Source organism: Dunckerocampus dactyliophorus, chromosome 1, assembly GCF_027744805.1.
Source record: "Dunckerocampus dactyliophorus isolate RoL2022-P2 chromosome 1, RoL_Ddac_1.1, whole genome shotgun sequence".
NCBI classification, from domain to species: domain Eukaryota; kingdom Metazoa; phylum Chordata; class Actinopteri; order Syngnathiformes; family Syngnathidae; genus Dunckerocampus; species Dunckerocampus dactyliophorus.
The window spans coordinates 26,196,722-26,204,370 of NC_072819.1; the positions used below are offsets into that span (position 1 = coordinate 26,196,722).

The following is a 7,649-nucleotide window of genomic DNA, read 5'->3' on the forward strand; positions in this document are numbered from 1 at the left end:
TCTATCAGTGTGCGATGTTTTCGTAAAAATCAGAGCACTGCAGATCAAAGCCTTTCGACCCTTTTGCCTTAATTGCCTCATTAAGAGCTCCCTTCTTTGTGCTACAGGCATCATAAATGAGGGGCCTGCTTGTTTCATTTGGGAATTACACTAAAAGACGCCCCCTTAAACTAATCGCTTCCACGTTTTCAATAAAAGTTCATCAATTTTATGGCGGAGAACATAATGAGATTTTCTCCCATTTATGGAGCACAATTTGCAAACGCCCTTCAGCTGGGAGTGTGATTTCACACATTTCATTGTGTCTGGGATAAACCTGCAACCATGTTTGGCTACTTTACAACACATGTTACAAAGACTTTCATAACTTGTGAAAAGTCCGCTTGAAAGACCTAGGACCCCATGATCCTGTCTACATTGGCTTTAGAGTTTTAGGTGTGGCTTTTGACACATCATAGTAGGTGACGGGAAGAAGGTGTCACCACCAGGAACCTGCAAATCACCTGACAGGAAGATTATTGTGCGCAGCTGAATTGGGGCCACTCCCCCCATCATCATCACAAAATACACTCCGAGCATGGCTGGCCTTTAATTTAATCTTATAAATGAGGTGCGCAGTCGGGAGAAACATGCTGTTTCAATTTGAGACCGCTGCTTTACTGGGGGACAGTGACACCAACGGATGGAGGGAGGGCGGTAGGGGGGACGGTGAGGCAGGAGAGCAAACTCGGGGGAAAAAAAGACGACGGTATGGAACATTTGTTAGTAATCCCATTCCACATACCATATGGCTTCATTACCATTATGCGGGAGAGAAGACTTCAGTCAGTCTGAAAATAAAGAGCTACTTAGCCCCATCCAAACTGACCCCAAATGAGATATGTTTGTCTCTGTGTGACAGTGTTAGTGTTATTGCCCTGCTCTTACATTCTTTGTGGTCGCCTGAGATTGAGCTTGCAGCTGTGCGTGGTTTCATGTATGTGTGTGCGCATGCATGTGGTAGCTTTGGTCTGGGTGTGTGCAAGATAGAGATCGGCGGCTTTCCCAGTGACTGATTATAACGGAAGAGAGTCCTTAGTCATTACGGCAGAGGGAGAGCGCGAGAGAGAAGAGATGGAGACAAGAAGGCCCATAAGGCAGCTCCATTCACATGTGAAGATGACTGATAATGCGGGAGCAGCAGGACCCCTCGCTGAGTTCATTGGCCCCTAAGTGCTCCTTTGCCGAACGCGTCCCTTATCTTGCCCTGACAGCGGTAATGGAATATGCATGGCTCTATTAGCATAGAAGGTAATGGCACCCTTGAGGGAGGGCACTGACATAAAACTTTAAGTAGAAATCAAAACATTGGTGAAAGCAGAAGCAGAATAAAAAAGGTTATTGTCACCTACTGCAAACATGGCCCGAGGACTTGACTGTGGCTGCGCGCAAGGTATACAGTCTTTACGCTTCCATGCACATCTGTCTGCACAAACAGGCACTAACACAGGGACATTTTAATAGGCTGCCCTATACCCACTTCATGCATGTGCATTAACACAAGCATTGAACAGTGCATGCATGAAAACACTGAATCATCCTCCCCTGGGCATCTTGAAAGTATAACAGAGTGCTAAAAGTACAGTCAAACAAAACAACAACAAAAAAGTGCTCATTCATTCATTTTTGGAGACCAAGTCTATGTTTACACAATCTAGTAAAAAAGTTGACTTTTTTTTTTTTTCATTTTTGCATGTGCATGTGCATGTGTGTTAAAAATCTAGATGAGGCATGTACGAGTAGGTTTGCTTCGTCACAAAAGAACACAGCACTGTGGTCATGTTAGTGCATGTCCAGCAAAGCAAATATTTACATTTACTATATTGCTCCTGGATGTGGAACTTATCAAAAAAATAAAATAATTCTGTCCTTACTATGTTGTCATGTAATGTTTCAAAAGCAACAAAAGCGCACTCACAAGATATGAAACCGTAACACAACAGAGGCAAAATGATAAGGTGGGTATGCAGCTCAGACAAAAAGCTCGCTGGCCCACCTGCACACTCAGCATGAGAAAGCAATTTGCTGCTCCGCACACATCACCCCCAAAAATGATAGCTAGGTCGGGTCCGGGGAGAGCTCTAATTTATTCTGGAGGGACAGACCAGGAGACTGTTAGCTTTTCCACATATTAACTTTTATTAAAGATATTAACCTTAAAGACGCAGCTGAGGAAGTCGTGTCACAAAGGTTAAGAATTAACACCAGCGGGGCAGGCAGTTGGAGAGGTTTAAGCCCCCCCATCCCCATCACACTTTTGCTATAGTTTGTGTGTACGACGTCAAAGCGCAATTATTAAGGGAATAATATCAGTAATTGCATCCCCATTAGTAATTACTGTGGTTATGGCATCCTCTTTGATATGCCGCCCAGCTCCACTGTCAATACGAGCCATATGTGAACAAGGGAAAATGATGCTAATCACACCCTCACACAGCATGTAATTCTCAAGTGAAATAAAGTTCAACACCTTGAGTGGTATAGCCTGGTGAGGAAAGTTCCTCATGTAGCAGTTTGAACCATTACAAAGTCAAAATGAGAGTATGGCTACATCAGTGTGCAGGCCTTCACAGGAAAGTTGACACAACATTCTGTTCTACTTAATAATTAACATTAACATACGTTATATATATGCACTACAGAGCAATTTTAGTTCATTCCAAAATATGTATTATATGACTGGCACATGGCCCAACTGGGCAATTGGGTAACAGCTTTATGCTCAGATGAAGCAGCATAAATGCAATGATGTCATCAAATCCATTTTACAATGCATGCAACTTTCTTTGCGTGAACAGAAAAACAACCCAAATAAATGTATCTTATGGGTGGTCGCAATTTTGAGTAGTTTCTGAATTTTAGACTGTATGAAGAAAAATATTGAGACACACCTCTCAATATACACATTGCTGCACTGTGTGTGTGTGTGTGTGTGTGCGTGTGTTTGCTAGTGGCCCTGCCTCTCCACATAGAAACAAAGCAACTGTATGACTGACAAGGAGTTCGCTCCATTGTTCTATGGAACACTGTTGTTCTATGGAGCATCTAGGGGCTGAACCAATGCAAAGAGTGAACGCCCTTTGGAGGCGAGAGTTGAGGAAAACAGACACGCATGCACATTATTAAGTTTGCTTTCATTTATCGTGTGATTAATTCATTTATTTGTATTTTAATCATGTGAGATCTTGTGAAATAAACGTCTATTAAACGGAAGTCTTAAATCAGCAGGTGCAGGTTAGCCATAATAGTTAAATTGTAAACAGCAGTCAGATGCTATGCTAAATAAACACAGCTGTCATTCCAGATATATCAGAACATCAATGAAACATCACACACACTTTGACATTAATGCTTCAAATATATCTTAAAACGTTAAAAAAAAACTCTGCACAGATAGATCATTGAAAGTGGCCTAGAGCATTACTGAATGCAACACACACACACGCACAGTAAAAAAATGTTTACTTGCCTCAACTTAAAAAAATGAGCGAACTAGTTGCATTAATTATTTTGAGCTTTACCTACTTTTCCATTGGTGGTGTCAGCATAATGAACTGTTGGGTGTACTAATGCATATTTGTCCCTTCAATTATTAGAAGTTTTCCTAACATGTACTACGTTTCCCAACAAATACTTTAACAACTAAAATTAAGTTTTCCCAGCAAATTCTATCAAGTCTTAACAACTAATGTTAAGTTTCCCCAACAAAAATATCAGGTTTAATCAACAAGTACATTTTCCAAGCAAAAGATTGTACAAAATATACTTTGTAAATGAGAATTCACATTTGACATTCTAATAACATTTTATTCAGTATACTCACAACATGACCAAATTCATTCCTGGAAGGCACTTGCTGTGTAAGGTCTTTCTTTCAGACCCCAGGCCACATGTGCCTGCGTGTACACAGAGTGGCACCGTCACAAGCAGCGAGAGCAAGTGGCTGCCATTGCAAACACTTTAGCACATCTGTTTAAATTATTAACATCTCTAAATAGTTCAAAAACGTCAATTCCTTGAAAAGATACCAGAAACAGGTATGTACTGTATTAACTGTAGTGTTAGAACAGAAATGACATGGCAGCTGTTTGGTGTGAAGAACATCTCTACACTGTGCATTCCATGAACACGAGCTGAGCAGGTGCTTCCCCCAGTGCCCATGAGTACCTTCTGAATGACCTCCAAGGTGTACTTCAGTTCCTTCGGATAATGTTGAGGCAGTGAAGTAGTTACTAAACAATGCAGTTGCTAAACGATGCGCTCCTCCAGGATTACAGCAGCATCCATGATGTTCGTTGATTGGGCTGTCATCTCCGCATTTTGCTCTGTGGTGATCAGCAGGCCAACATTTACTCCTTTTATCACTGCTCCTCCATGACATCAGTATAAGAACATAAAATGTCTATACTCCTAGCATTCAAAAAGATCATATTTGCTGATGTAGTTCTGCAGAATTCCCTCACTCTGAATGTGTTTTGTTGTGGTTCTTTCTTCTGACATTTGGGTAGGTTAAGGATAGGCCTCTACCAATTACCAAAACACAGCCAGTGGGAAAGATCGTCACACCACTACACATTCTAGTGGGGCCCTTTGAAGGTAAATCCTATACATCTTAACATCAAGTATGTCACATAGTACAACACAGTATCAATACTGGGTGACTTTCAAACACACCTCACAGCCATTAGGGAAGCAAATGTATGGACTCTAGTGTGTTTCTGCTCGACAGTATGAAAAGAAAAACTTGAGCATTTCAGACACAAAATATGTTCACTTGTCTGTGAATTGATTTCATTTATCCTAAGACACTTAACGTTATGACTTGACATCATGATCTGTTTATATTCCATTTTCCAAGCACTGCTGGGATGGACTAGATTCTTGCTAGTCCAACCCAGTGGTGCCTGAAAAACAGACTCCAAACATACTGTATGGTGACATAATGCAATGGTCCCAGAAATCTGTACATTTTTCTAAACAGATTATCATAGCAAACATGGCTGTTGGTAAATGGTCTTTCACTTGTATAACGCTTTTCCACCTCTAAGGCACTCAAAGCACTTTGACACTGCTAGCACATTTACATACTGATGACGCAGCATCAGGAGCAACTGGGGATTCACTATCTTGCCCAAGGACACTTCAACACAATCACGGGAGGACGGAGGATCAAACTCGCAACGTTCATGTTGGGAGACGACCACTCTACTACCTGAGCCATGCCGCCCCCTTTTGTGTTTACTATTGACTTACTTCGGAATCCAGAGATTCAAGAAGACTTAGGAGCTCAGTGTCATGTCCCAGGTTTGTTTCGTGTTGCTTCCGTGCTTCATGCAGGTCAAGTTCACTCAGGAAGGACTTCAGGATGTCAGCAGATACAAGACGTGTAAACTCTGCACCAATCTTTGAGGAGTGGAATACACATCTGACTTAAAAAGACACTTTAAAGTTCTCTTATTTTTCAAATGGACTCACACATGTACAAAGTCATCTTTAAGTGTACAATAATCCCTCGTTTATCGCGATTAATTGGTTCCAGATCCGACTGCATCAAAATGAATTTCTGCAATATGAGTCAATTAGGCATGGACATAATATGAGATTGTGACGGCATTATAACCTTGGGCAAAAATGTCACGGTTTGGTTTCACGGTATTATAGTTACAGCTTTAAAATGTGTTATTTTCAAATATCTTTATTAAAAAGAAGAGAGAAAAAAATTCTGTTGAACGGTCCTTTTAAAAAAATATAATAGAACATAACGGAAGTGGAACATACTATTTAATATTTTTTTTTAAATAACAATGATTTCTAAGTAATGAATAAAATGCAGTTCTTATTGCAGGAGTGGGGGAGGAGGACAAAGTAGACAAAACTTACCACTTCCACATGGAATGAGATGACCTTTTTTCACTCGATCTAAGCCATGGCATGTCGGCGGGGCTCTGCTAGCTTAGTAGCCAGTCTCCATGCAGTGTGAAAGGTATGGAATCTAACGTCATGCCTCATAGCATTGCTGATGACTAGTGACCACAGTACTACATACAGTATAACTTGTCTTTCAGTATTATTTGACTAATAATAGGCCATAGTCAACCAGAAAACAGCCACCATTTATTATTATTATTTTTTTTAAACGCGATATAGTGAAGGAGTGATATCCAAACCACGATATAGCGAGGGAATACTGTACATGACTCTGACACCTCACATTGTTCACAATGCAGTCTATATGTCACAATGCTAATTCCATGAACCACAGCATCTTGAGGTCAACCAGTCACTGCCTCATGCTTAAGTAAATGATTGTTGAGAGCTACCTGTGTCTTAAAAAATCAAACACAGTCACTGTAGATGCAAGGCAACTGACAATACCTGCTATAATTTCCATGTTTCAACTTACAGTGTTTAATTATACTGCACTGGTTTGCTGTGGAAAATATACAAAACGTAAATGTCTACTTCATATGACTGCAAATGTAATGGAATTCTCTTCCTTCCTGTAAAAAAAAATAGATTTAGTTAACTTAGGACAATGAGAGACATTCAGAGACAGCAAACGTTTAAAACTTTCCAACTTTTGACATATGGTAGATTAAAATGCTCATAACATTCAAACAGTCACAGTATGAATAGCACAGAACTTCTATTAAGAAATGAAAATATCGAAATGCCACCACGCGACAGTTTTCCCAGGCCACCATACAAATACAAACAAGTAGCAAATGTTTTATGTAGCAAACTACACCGAGCTTCTGCATACCCTAATTAAATGTAGTCAAAATTTTTCCTACCTGCATTCACTTGCCAGCAAACTGGCAAGATACAAATCGTTAGCAACATTACCAATGTTACCCAACTACACGCAACTTGGTTGTCTTACACATGTGCAGCAAACAGGCATTGAGCAGTAGTTTTCATCCGTAACTTAAACTGGGAGTCAATGTACCTAAAAGACAGACAACTACGCTTTTGACAAGAAATATGCCATTTAAGCTAGCTAACTATGCTAGCAAGGTTGCATTGCACAAGACAGACGGAAGACAGCAACCGTCTTTATGTTCAACCAAGCATTTGAACACTTGTATGGTAAAAAAAAAAAAATATATATATATATATATATATATATATATATATATATATATATATAAACTCACCTTTTAAAGTAACTGAAGCCTTCCAACCGCTTCAATTTTCATGAAGAAAAATATACTCCTTGGTCCGACATGGAGGTCTAACATGAGGCAAGGAAAATGAATGCCATCATGCAGACACAGGTTGACAAAGGGGACTGCGCAGGGGCAATGTTCTGAGCATGTGCAAAAGCCATCAACTATTGTACAAGTTGGCCCCACTGACATTTCTAAGAGACTGTACTATTTCATTAGTTGATAGGATCAAAACCCAACATTTAGATACTGTAGATAGATAGATCGATAGATTATTTATTAATTTATTCATCTCCAAGAGAAATTCATTTAATTGTGTCAACTTTTTGGCAAAATTTTGTTGACCTGATGCACAAAAATAACTTGAAGGAACTAAACAATATTTTAGAGTGCAGGAAGCGGAACTGACACTTTTGAAGTAAAATGTTTTCAAAATAAGAG

At 39.8% G+C, this 7,649-nt stretch overlaps 1 long non-coding RNA gene across 2 annotated transcripts; it reads right to left on the bottom strand.

Moving 5' to 3' along the window:
- Positions 1-3,545: 3,545 nt before the first annotated feature.
- Positions 3,546-7,285, bottom strand: LOC129188463 (uncharacterized). 2 transcript variants are annotated; one of them, XR_008572629.1, is made up of 4 exons: positions 7,197-7,285; positions 6,443-6,539; positions 5,293-5,442; positions 3,546-4,364 (listed from the first exon to the last, which is right to left on the bottom strand). It is a non-coding gene; the product is annotated as an uncharacterized LOC129188463 (long non-coding RNA). The 2 variants fall into 2 exon arrangements; XR_008572630.1 differs by lacking the exon at positions 6,443-6,539 and having other exon boundaries at positions 7,197-7,281.
- Between the last annotated feature and the right edge of the window lie 364 nt (positions 7,286-7,649).